Source organism: Sorex araneus, chromosome 7 (genome assembly GCF_027595985.1).
Source record: "Sorex araneus isolate mSorAra2 chromosome 7, mSorAra2.pri, whole genome shotgun sequence".
NCBI classification, from domain to species: domain Eukaryota; kingdom Metazoa; phylum Chordata; class Mammalia; order Eulipotyphla; family Soricidae; genus Sorex; species Sorex araneus.
The window spans coordinates 72,635,149-72,649,039 of record NC_073308.1 but is presented as its reverse complement, the minus strand read 5'-3'; positions in this window follow the sequence as shown (position 1 = coordinate 72,649,039).

Sequence of the window (13,891 nt, the reverse complement as noted above, 5' to 3'; positions counted from 1 at the left end):
ATTATGTACAGCATTTGCAAAGTCTAGGCCTGTTTGTGAGTCTGCCATATCAACTGAATTGTTAAATCAATTTGGTCTAACACCAAGTTAATAAGGTCAAAGAGCCAGTCAAACTGGTTGTCTGAGTTGAATGATTGTATGACCAAAGTGATTAGCGGAAACAGTCTTAGTGTCACATTTGTCCCCAAACCTTGTCTTCTAGAGAGGAGCTGTCCTATTGCTAGACTATTCCAGGATAATCATTCTGTCTACATTAATGCTCCTGAACAGTTTAGAATACTCAATTTTCAACCCTCTAAGGTTTTTGAAATTCCATTTTTTTTTTAATCTTTGGGCCACACTTGACAATGCTCAGGGATTACTCCTGGATCTGTACTCTGAATTACTATGAGTGGCACTCAGGGGATCGTATAGGATGATGGGGATCAAACCCAGTTACTTTAATGAGCAGAACCATATGTAGTTGAAGATATGTTTTTTTTTTTTTTTTTTTTTTTTAGCCATCCCTGGCAATACTCATGCTTACTCCTGAGTATTGTGCTCTGTGCTCTCGGATCCATTCTGGCCGTCTCAGGTCCCGGGGAGACGCAGGGAATCGAAAGTAGGTCAGGTGTGTAAAAAAGCAAGCACTTTTCCCTTTTTACTATCTCTCCAGACCTAAACATTTGATATTTTAAATACTTTTTTCTACATGTATTTTCTTCACTTCAACCATTTTCTTCCCCAGTTTATGAGCTTTACCCATTTCCTCCCTCCTCCCTTTTCTTCCTTTTTCCCTTCCCTTCTTCCACAGGCTATTTTATTAATAATAGATATGTCTTACTTCTTTCATCCCGCTCCCTTCTTTCAGGTAACTTTAGTTCTTATATTAGTGTTCACTGTGTTGGATTTTAACTTTATTTGGATCGATTATATATTTCACATTAATAGATTGCATGTATAGTTGAAATCATCTGGTAGTTTGGTTTTATCCTTCTCAATTTACTGTTGCACAATTTCTTCAAATTTCTTCCATTTTGTTTCAAATATCAAAAATTCATTTTACTAGCTGAATAGTATTTCATTGTAGAAATATAACTTAGTACTCCAATTTATAATACAATAGTACCCTAATTGTCTATGAACACTTAGGTTACTGCAATACTTCCAGCAAGACATTGTATCACTGTCACTATATCACTGTCATCCCATTGCTCATCTATATGTTCAAGCGGGCACCAGTAACATCTCCATTGTGAGACTTGTCGTTACTGTTTTTGGCATATTGAATATGCCACGGGCAGCTTACTAGACTTTGCCATGCAAGTGGGATACTCTTGGTATGAAAGGGACAGAGAAATTGAACCCAGGTCGGCCGCGTGCAGGGCAAACGCCCTCCCCGCTGTGCTACACATTGTAAGTATAGCCAGCATATTTTAAAATCTATCTTCATTATATTTATGTTTTGAGTCATTCTTCAGCTAAGCATATATAATTATTTTAGATACTAAATAAATGATCAAATCTAAGGAAATAAACCTCAATGCGTTTATTTTTCCTTGGGGTCCAGGGGAGCCTCCCCAGTAGTGCTCAGGGGGCCCAGGGCCCTGACCTGACAATCCCAAGTCCAGTGGCGTGACCCTGAGAGTTCGGAATCCACTGCTGTTTGGGCCTGGGACGCTGGAGAGAGACAGGGGCCATCCCCAATGGTACTGGAGAGCGGCAAGGGGAAGAAAGCATGGGCACGCAGTGCTGGGCACTCGGCTCAGGCCTTAGCAAACCCTGCAGCCCTTTTGCTACCTGACATGTCCCACAAAAACATTTTTGTTTTGTTTTAGGAAACACTAATACTCAGGGGTCCCTCATGTGGTATTGAGGACCATCTCTTAGGTCTACAGCAGGTACGACAAGCGCTGTAGCTATACCATCTCTCCAACACCTTCACGAGCTATGCTTTCTAGAGGGTAACAAAATTCTAATTCGGCACTGATCAGAAATTTGATTTCTATCCTTGCGTTGAGTGGCAACATGCTTAAAAATGGAGCAGTTTTATATATATTAATAAAAGAAACATTTTCTCACCCTGGATGTATTAAAGGGAAATCTAAACACATACCAAACCTCTAAATGTCACAAAGGACTTAGCAACAACTTTATCTATAGTAAAAAAATCACTGTCATCCCGTTGCTCATCGATTTGTTCGAGTGGGCACCAGTAATGTCTCTCATTGAGAGACTTATTGTTACTGTTTTTGGCATATCCAATACATCACGGGTAGCTTGCCAGGCTCTGCCTCTCGGGCTCGATACTCTCGGGAGCTTGCCGGGCTCTCTGATAGGGACGGAGGAATCGGATTTGGGTCAAGGCCGCATGAAAGGCGAATGCCCAACCGCTGTGCTATCGATCCAGCCCAATATCTATAGTTAGTTTTACAAAATTAGCTTGCTTTCTAAAGGATAAGGTTTGATTAAACAGGGATTTTTTGGTGGTAATAATTTTTGCATTAAAGTTTTGAATACTTTGCATAAATACCACAAAGTGTACTGCTAAAGAATAGGGTAACTTTTTTCTAAGAAGTCTCTTAAGGAAGTCCATAGCATTTTCAAAATTAACCCCCAAAAATTAAATTCCCTCTTCTATGCCTACAATAAATACTACTTTATTATGGTGTATAATATTTTGATGCATTACTAATTAATTTTTCTAGTAATTTCACTATCACTGTCATTGAAAATAATTTCTATGTTTACTACAAGGATTTGTCTATAGATTTATATGTTTGTTTTCCATGTCATCATCTGGTTACTATACTAGGGTCATGTTATTCCCATAGAATATATTCAGAAATATTCTCTTTTTTTAAAATTTTTATTTAATCACCATGTGGAAAGTTACAAAGTTTTCAGGTTTATGTCTCAGTTATACAATATTCAAACACCATCCCTTCACCAGTGCCCATATTCCACCACCAAAATCCCCAGTATACCCACCGCCCCCGCCCCCTCACCCCAAACTGTATAACTGAAGAATTTCACTTTATTTTCTCTTTACCTCTTGATTACGTTCCATATTGCAAAACAAAACTCACTATTGTTGTTGGAACTTCCCCCCAAAAAAGACAGCCCTACTAAGGAAGCATTTGATAATTGGTTTTCCATTAAAACATTGCATGTTTTCAGTTTTTAGAAAAGGTCGCGTGGCGGGCGGCTCGGATGTGTCCCAGTCTCGCAAGCCGGAGCCGTGTTAGTTGCTGCTCAGTGTCGCCAGGGCTCATCTGGAGAAGGTGCTGTGGCTGCACCTCCTCCGTCCGGCTCCCCGGTGTTGTTGGCCCGGTTTTGGGTCCAGAGCATTTCTCCAGCCTCGTTGCTCACCAGAATGCCTGGCCTCTTCTCTGTTGATGTGGCAAGATGGCACCGAGGGTGGGTCGAGGGCATGACTTCCGGCGGCCGGGACCACTTGGAGTTTGGGCTGGCGCCGCCCCACTACAGTGCCCCCCCTCGCCTCGGATGTGCCCCAGTCCCGCAAGCCGAAGCCGAGTCAGTTGCTGCTCAGTGTCGCCAGGGCTCCATCTGGAGAAGGTGTTGTGGCTGTACCTCCTCTGTCCAGCTCCCCGGTGTTGTTGGCCCGGTTTTGGGTCCGGAGCATTTCTCCGGCCGCGTTGCTCACCAGAATGCCTGGCCTCCCAGAACTATTCTCTTTTAAGAATAATAAATCTTAAACTAGTTTTTAAAAGACTTACATTGGTAAAATCATCTGGCCCAGGATTTTTATTTCCACAGGACAGTGTTTTGTATTGTTTCAATGTCCATCCTCGTGATTTGTTGATTCAGGTTTTCTGGTTTTTCTTGTTTCAATCTTGAATATTGTATTTAAGTAAAAATATAATCATTTCTTATAGTAATCTAATTTTCTGACATTGAGTTCACAGTGGCCTTTTCCAATCCATTGTACTTCTATGATATTTATGGCATTTTCCTTCTTTCATTTATGATTTCATTTATTAGAATTTTTTTCTTCTCTTTACAAGCCTACCAAAATGTTGCCAACTTTTCTTTATTTTTTTTTTTAGAAAAAAAACTCAGGTCATTTTCATTGATCTTTCATGTTGGGTACATGGTTTTTATAATTTAACTCTGTCACTGTCACTGTCATCCCATTGCTCATCGATTTGCTCAAGCGGGCACCAGTAAGGTCTCTCTTTGTGAGACTTATTGCTACTGTGTTTGGCATATCCAATACATCATGGGTAGCTTGCCAGGCTCTGCCGTTCAGGTGCGATACTCTCGGTAGCTTGCCGGGCTCTCCGAGAAGGGTGGAGGAACCGAACATGGGTCGGCTGCGTGAAAGGTGAACACCCTACCACTGCGCTATCGCTCCAGCCCAATTTAAATGATTATTATTAATAAATTTTGATTTCGCTTTTTTCAGTTAATTTCCCTATAATGTTAAAATTGTACATAATTTATTCTTTTCCTTTCCTCATTTTTAAAGGCCTGTATCACTATTACTTTCCCATACATAACTGCTGCCTTGTTGTAATAGTTTTTACAATTCTATTTTTAATTATAATTGTCTCCAGGTATTCTTATAATACCTGCTTAACTACCTATTGACTCTTTTGACTCCATTATTACTGTAAGATATAATTGTTTAGTCTCTACTTTCTTTATGTTTTCCCAATTTTATTTTGTGAATGAGTTTTAAATTTTTAAGTTTATATAGGTTTATTGACATTTGATTGAACTAAGATTTGTGATGATTATCACAACTTGATGTATTTCATCTATCCTAGAAAAAAAGTATTCATTATTTACTGCTTGTCATTTATTTTCCCTATTTTATCATTTGTCGAAACTTCACTAAATTGAAATTGGTCATTGAAAATTGAAATAACTTATAAGAACTCCAATTAACATAATATAATTATGGTGATTGTGACTCTTTTGAGATTCTAACTGCATCCTATCATTTAAATTGTAGTGGATTAATTATTTTCTAATTCTCTTCTTCAAAGCTGTATTTTGTTCAGACCTTATGATAGTATAAGTGAGTGTAGATCTGCTCTGATCAAAGCCTCATATGCTGCCCTTTGCTAAACAGCCAATAATAATTGTTATAAATTGACAATTTATAACAATTTAATGATTTAATTTATTCACTGATTTATTTATTAATTTATTCGCTAATTGAATTTATTCACCTCATTTTTCTCTGTTGGAAATCCAGACATCCAGCAACTGAATGAAAGCAAAAATATTAATGTTATTTGTTCTATACATGCCCATAGGTATAGTATGGGTAAAATGAAGTTTCTCATCATATTATCTTTAAAAGGAAAATTATATAAATCTATTTTTTCAGTTTATATAAATTTGATTTGAAATTTTGTATCTTATTTATTTATTTATCTAGTTAGTTTTTCAGCCACTCTAAACAGTGGTCAGGTTTTACTCCTGGCCCCTGCACTGAGAGATCAATCCGGGCAGAGTCAGGGGACCATATGTAGTTCAAGGGATTGAACACAGATTTGCTGCTTGCAAGTCAAACGCTATACTACATGCTATGTATAGCTCCAGATTTTTAATTTTAAATTAACATTAGAAACATTTTTACATAGACACCGTGTGCCTTACATAACTATGTTTGCCTGAAAACATAAAACTCATGGCTTCCTGGGTAAACTCATGTGATTTTTAAGTGATATTTTAATATATCACCCTTAATGAGTAAAATACACAAAGTTGATATATTTCTACATGTTCATAAAATATACATGTCAACATTTATTAAGGTATAGGCATATTTTGTAATATCAAATGGTAATAAACTGTATTTTGTCAACAGCCAAGAATTTAGCAGCAAGATTGGGTTAGTATAATTTATAAGCTTATTCATAAACATTTCAGGATACTTCCAAATGACTGGGATAGCCTTGGATGTTTTATAAATCATTGCTTAAAACATTGTATAAAGCATCTTTAGGATACTATAATTTACTTTGGTAATTTAAAAAGAGGAGTCACCATGGCTTCGAGGCTGGCCTCACGTTCCGGGGAAAGGTCAACTCAGAGAAGCGATCACCAACTACATTGTAGTCGAAGGCCATGTGGGGGAAGGGAGTTGCGGGCTGAATGAGGGCTAGAGACTGAGCACAGCGGCCACTCAACACCTTTATTGCAAACCACAACAGCTAATTAGAGAGAGAAAACAGAAGGGAATGCCTTGCCACAGTGGCAGGGTGGGGTGGGGGGGAGATGGGATTGGGGAGGGTGGGAGGGACGCTGGGTTTACGGGTGGTGGAGAATGGGCACTGGTGAAGGGATGGGTTCCCAAACTTTGTATGAGGGAAGTATAAGCACAAAAGTGTATAAATCTGTAACTGTACCCTCACGGTGATTCTCTAATTAAAAATAAATAAATTTAAAATAAAAAAAAATAAATAAAAAATAAAAAGAGGAGTCAATAAAAGTAAATGTTATTTCTACAACAAACATACAAGTATAAAATAAAGCTGAATTTTCATAATTTTATCCACTAGATATATGCATTGTCCCTTAAAATAAAGATAATGCATAATGATAGCATTTGTTTTCAAAATTGGACTTTTTTATGCAAACTTTTGATTTCCTTGATAAGTTACAGTTTTTACTTTTGGCTTAGTGGTTTTTAATTACTCTTTTTGGTATCATCACTTTTCCTATGTCAATTTTTACTGGAAAAACTCAATTAAAACTGGTAGTGAGAAACATCCTAGTAAAATTGGTAAGCAATAAAACATTTTAAAATGCAGATTGCATTATATATAACTTCTCCTTAAAATCCCTTACCTTTTCCTCCAGCTGAACTGACCTTAATTTAGTCCCGTTTCAAAGGTCTCATAGGTCTGTTTCCCTATTCTTAAATGATTCACCTCAGTTTTAAAGTTAATCTGTCATGACACCTTCTGCCATCATTTTCTTCCTGCCATTTAGCTTTTCCGTCATGTAAAGAAGTCATAAAGGTAAATACTCCCTCTCTTTAGTTCAACACAATAGAACTTACCACACTACCAAGAAAACAATATGTCTACATCTAAATATCTCTCATTAGATTAACTGTGCCTCTGAGATGCAGCTATTCAGACAAACAATATGTGAACAGATTTATTTGCACATGTATATGCAAATATATATGTATATTTATTTATTTATAGTTAATCAATGTACTACTGAGCCAAATTGGCAGTGCACCATGTAACTGATAGCAGTGATAGTAATTGTGTGAGCTCCTTCGCTGTGTTTCCAAGGCCCTGTCTCCCTTGCGAATTTCCTTTTGTACATGCTGTCATAGTCTGATTCTGACAAAGCTTTTGTGAGATTACTGGAGTTTCTGAGATTTCAGAGGGAAATGATTCAATACAATAAAAAGTCATAACCCAAGCATTTTAGATATATTATCCAGTACTTCGCAAACAACAAAATATGTTCATTAATATTTTATATTTTAAAACATTTGGACGGTAGTATAAAATAGTGATAACTATTTTATTTTTAGATATTGGTTTAAGTATGTAGTTTAAGAACTAAAAAAAGAAATAAGACACAAACCTCAACACCATTCTTATGTATTGTTAAATCTTTCAGTTTTTCTACTAAAACTTATCTATTCTCACTCTCCTTTTACTGGTGCTATTCCTTTCCTTTAATCATTGATAATGGCTTACTCAGTTTCATAATAATACAAATGATTCTCAATTCTTAAAGGAGAGAAAAATTCAGATTTTATTTCACTGTACCACTGTATCACTCTCATTCCATTGCTCATCGATATGCTTGAGCAGGCACCAGTAACATCTTCATTGTAAGACTTGTTGTTACTGTTTTTGGCATATCGAATACGCCACAGGGAGCTTGCCAGGCTCTGCCGTGGGGTCAGGATACTCCCAGTAGCTTGCCAGGTTCTCCAAGAGGGGCGATAGAATCAAACCTGAGTCAGCCGCATGCAAGGCAAATGCCCTACCCCTGTGCTATTGCTCCAGCCTGTAAGAGTTTATTTATAAATTAAAGATATAAGTCATATTCTTTGTACGTTGGATTGAAGTACATGAAAAAGTTCAATATAAACTTTCATCAAATTTATTTTTGCTAAAAACAAATACAAATATTTAAAAGGTTATACTTTATAATTATGGATTTATTTAAATCTAAAAATTCAAGTCACATATTTAAACATTTTTACAAAATAAGACAAAATATATTAATTTTTTAGGGGATGGAGAGATAGCACAGCAGGTAGGGTGTTTGCCTTGCACACGGCCAACCTGGGTTCGAATCCCAGCATTCCATATGGTCCCCTGAGCACCGCAAGGAGTAATTCCTGAGTGTACAACCAGGAGTAACCCCTGTGCATTGCTGGGTGTGACCCAAAAAGCAATATATATATATATATATATATAAATTTTTTGAGGGGTATAGCCTGCAGTGCTCAGGGTTTACTCCTGGTTCTATACTCAGGGATCACTCCGGGTGGAGATTAGTGACCATATGAAGTGCCAGGGATTGAACCCAGGTTGTCCAGGTACAAGGCAAGCACCCAACATGTTATACTACCTCTCTGGAACCTAATTGTAATTCTTAATCAAAGGAAAGCAATGGTAAGTCAGTTGTGAAGAAAATGTATTATATCAATGTTTGATTCATGAAATTATTATGCTAAAATATTCAAAAGATGTCAGCAAGAAATGGAACATTTTGAGAAATGCCGTGCAAAATGAATACTGCATTTGATCAGATCAAAGTTTGCCTCCATTGAAAGCTACATTCCTCCCGTTTTAGAACAGTAGCTATTCGTTGCAATAAGTAATGGCATAAACACTTAAAAATGTACCTTAAGATGTCTCATAACATCTTACCTTGAAGTTTTTTTCAAGTTTACAGGAATTTTTTTAATCACTGATGTTTGCCTCTGATTTGACTGTCTGACATCTATCCTATCCAGTCAGAGGTTTATAATAAAACACACCACTACAACTACATATCAGTGTTCATTTTGTAAAATCTATAAACAAACCACACTGTTGCTTTGAAAATAAACATGGGATTTTATATATTATCCTTTGGTATACATACAGGCAATTTTATAATTTACTAATTACTGCCAGCGAAAGGGATTTATTAGATATCACAAATAGCATATGTGCCAAATTCAGAAAATTTAAAGCTGGTAAATTGTTGAGAGGGCAGAGAAAGAGAGAGAAACAAAATTAGATTTTATGCAGTTAAGTAGATATAATATTCAGAGCAGTGGTGGGATATTCTTTTCTTAATGTCCTATAGTGCTTTTTTCTTCTACACTGATGTGTTAAATTGAAATGTGTTTTATATATATATATATATATACACACACACATAAATATGTACACAGATATATGTGTAAATTGACAGGTATAGACACAAGCATAATTTTATAATAAGAATAATAATATAAATAATTTTGTAACTTTTACCTTCAATTTTCTAAACTTTCTATACTGAGGTAAAATATATTCAGGTGCGAAAACTTGCCAACAATTCAGAATCACATCTGAAAAAGTAGGTAATAATGTACAATTCATCATGCTGCCATATTTTTTTCTGAAGAGCAAAAGTGGTCTTCGAATATGCAAAAGCACATAGCTCTGATTACTTGTTACACATTTAAAGAAATATTTTGTGATGCGATTAGGGTAACTTGTTTGAATTATCAAAACTCAACACATAAGACTAAATTATGTCTTTGATGCTAAACAGATTATCTCCTCTTGATAGCGAATGGTTGTAGAGAACTATTTCATGAAAAAAGAGTCAATGTTGCACATTATACTGGCTGATTACTTGAGCAAATTTATATATATTTGTATTTTACATAAAAGTAGTCTTCCAATAAAAAAATGGCATCTTTTTATCCTTAATTCTCTTATCTGTCACCTATGTTTATCTTTTTGAGGATTGCTGACCTGGACTCTGTCTTTCTTTTGACCTTAAAGAATGAAAAACAAAACCTAAAATATAGTTTTTAATATTTCTGTCAAATAATATAACTTTATATTTATCTTAAAATATGTAAACTATATTGCTACTAAGAAATAAAATAATAAAATTGTTTTTGTAATATATCCAGAAAACACCTAGAAGCTTTATACATAAGTTTCCAAAATGTTTCCTTAAATAATAGTTTTATTTTTTTCCTTTACAATATCCTAAACTCTTGCAAATTTTTTTACTTCAACTTTTTCTTGCTTTCTACAGCTATTATTTGTGTGAAATATTATTTAAACTGTCAAACTCAGTAAATAAGAAATACTACATGCTGGATAAAACAGCCCAGTATCAAGCAGTTTTTACAAAACATGAAACACACAAAAAATTTGATTTGTTACCTAAATTTCTTTTTCACATTTATTATCCCTCCCGCCCAAATCCCAAAAGCCAGCAATGTAAAATGCCTGTGGTGACTATTCTAACCACCTCACAGACAAACGTTCTCTTCCCTGTCACCTCCTGCAGTTGTACCAGTCTCTCTATAATCGCTCTCGACTGCTCTGATTTACTGCACCTGACTTCTCTCAATAGTAATTATGATGCAACTATATATTAAACCATTACAATCTGTTGGGGAATGGAGATTTTTCATAATTCTTACAGAACAGAAAGATAACACACTTCAGTTAGTGTTCAGATAACACAATTCAGTTAACACTTAATTCAGTTGGAGGCCCTACAGTATGGACAAGCACAACTTTGATAGAAAGTTTACAGAGATTTCTCATACGTTTCTTTGATGCGTGATTCATAGAAGTGCTCATGACTTCTATCTAGAGAAGTAGTCTATAGCCTCCAAAGTCTGCATAATTCTCACTGGAAATTTATATATCAATTGAGTCACTTATTTCAAATTTTATTCTTGTCAGTTTGCATATTCTCTGAAAGCCTCAAATCTCTTCTTAGGAAAAATGGCTAAGCTAAAGATAATATAATATCTTATCAAGATGTTACCAGAAAACTGACATGTGGCCTAATAGTGCCTGACAGAGAGTAGATAAATCACCAAATACCATTTTTTCCCCGCTAGAATCAGTAATCATTTATAAGTTATAGACATTAATGAAATAAAAACACAATTGGGTATAACATTATACTCATTTTAATATTGGGTACACATAGTATTATGTAAAACGTTGTGAAATTGTTTCTTGTACTCTTTTAATGTACTTTAATATGTCTTTGACACATTAATAGGGTAGATATTCTCATACACCTATTAAAATTAAAAACAAATTGCTTACAATGACATAAAACACTTTGACATAGTGGGTTGTATTTTTGAAAAAAAAACTACATGGTTCTAGTTAGTAAAGAGACTGTAAGTTAAGTTTCATAATTTTTTGCTGATAAAGCATGCTCTTGGCAATAATGTCACTTTTTCAGAGTTAGGTTCCTTTCTCCTCGGAGAGGTTAATGGGAGCATGTGTGCTCCCCAGTGCTTCCCCTGCTTCAGCTGTTTCCCTGACAATATACTTATATCTGGTGTTTTCCTGGCAAGGTAACAAACCTAAATGCCATTGAGGCTTTCCTTTAATATTACTCAAAATGCAGCAGCATTCTGAAATCTCATTTTTAACATATGTCAGTAGCAGGTTTAATGAAACAAACTAAAGGTAATGAGGAGTCCTAATGTTCAAATCATGGTAAGATACATATGCTTCTATACAGTTTTTACACTCTTCCCATAGCACAGAAATGCTTTTTTCTAGAGGAATTAATCTTAAACTCTCTGTTTCTGCTTCTCCTGTGTCTGATGTGAGATCAGTCTCTTGAACATTTGACCTCAGGGGACAATGGATATGTCAAGGATGTCACTGTAATGCTTTGACAATGGTGGTGAAGAGACAAACAACACGATGAATTAAGATGAGATGGTAGATAAATACAGCTTTACTCTTTAGTAATGTTATTTGGTTCTATTTATCGTGGTAACATATATATTCTGTGAAATAAGGTCATTTGTGCATTTTTATTAAAGTAGGACTAAAATGATTGTAAATTAAAATATTGAGATCAACAAAAGTAAAATGTATATTATTTATATTTAACAACTCTTATGTGAATTGTTTACTCACAGTAATAGAAATATTTAAGGAAGAAAAATAAATGGATTCTAAATTATCTATTGCACATGAGCAAAAATACACACAAAACAATGTTGTTCCATTACTTGACTGGTGGGGCAAATAATTTTTATGAAGAAAGATGATCAACTACTATTAAACATATTTTCTTGGGACTCCAACATCATTCACTAATTTCCTATAAAAGTAGGAAAAATTGTTAAATTTTATCAATGTAAACTATCCTGACAGTGCTGTTAGAGTCAGAATCTGGAAAGCGTTTTTGCTAAACAAAAGAATAGCATGTCAAAGTTATAAATACATAAAAAGACCTATACACAGTTTATTCTATAAAGTATGGTACAATTTTTTCTAATATATTAGAAGAGATTTTGTTACTTGATAAGGTATAAGGCAACAAAAGTAAGCTGAAGGTGACAAAAATAATATATAAAGATAGCAACATAAAAATGTATTTAAACAGTCACTCTCATCCCGTTGCTCATAGATTTGTTTGAGTGGGCACCAGTAACGTCTCTCATTGAGAGACTTATTGTTACTGTTTTTGGCATATCCAATATGCACGGGTAGCTTGCCAGGCTCTGCCGCGCGGGCTCGATACTCTTGGTAGCTTGTCGGGCTCTCCGAGAGGGGCAGAGGAATCAAACTCGGGTTGGACGTGTGAAAGGTGAACGCCCAACCACTGTGCTATTGCTCCAACCCTGTATTTAACAGTATTAAGTAAAATTGACAGAGTACAGAATAAGCGTGCATTTTAGTATCTTTCCCAGAATGCATAGAAATATTAAAGAGACTTCTTTTAAGATTTTTCTTGAAAAATTGGTATCAGACAACATTTTAGACCTAGCTATATTGCTCTTATATTTGCTCAGACTTTCCCCCCAAATTTTATTTGATGAAAGTACTGTGATTTACAAAGTTTCTTATAGTTGCGTTTTAGATGTACAATGTTCCATCACCAGTCCTGCTACCAGTTTGATCTTCCCTCCAAAAGTGCTCAGAGGCTCCTTCTGTCACTCCCCACCCAAGCCTGCCATGTTGATAGGAACCCTTCATGATTTCCGTGTTGATGACACTGTGGTCTGGACATTTAGCTTTATAATTCCTTAGCAACACCGCTGTACATTGACCCTTGCACCCTGTGCTTCTCAGATCTCTTCTCCCCACTTCCCACCACCACTTATTGTTTTGCTTTATCCTCTTTACATTTTGGGACCAAGGGTGGTCTAGGCATCTATCATTTAATCCAGAGTCTGTCCTTAACCAGTTTCTCTACATTTCACCTATAAGTGATATCATTCTGCATTTATCCTTCTTCTGACTTACTTCATTTAACATAATGGTTTCCAGGTCCATCCTGGAAACTGCAAATTACATGAGATATTTAAGACTAAGGAAATAGGCAACTTTTAAAGTTTCTTTTAAAATGTCAAAATCCAAAAAATAATAACAACAAAATAAAGAAAAAACTAGACGTTGAGGGACAAATGAGAATCTATCACGAGTACTCCTAAAGTCTCCAGTGATCCTGGCTTATTGGTATGCTATTATTGACATAGTTCTCATATTGAATATTGTAGATGTAGTTTGCAGCTTTATAATTATGTAAAATAGGGTTATAAAGACAGGGCGAGGGAGATGGTTCAGACATCAACATCACTTGCTTTATAGGCAGAAGGTCACCAATTCAATTCATTGCATTTCATGAATCCCAAGAACCACAGGGCATGGACCTGGTGGTTCTCCATATTTTACTGGTACTGCTA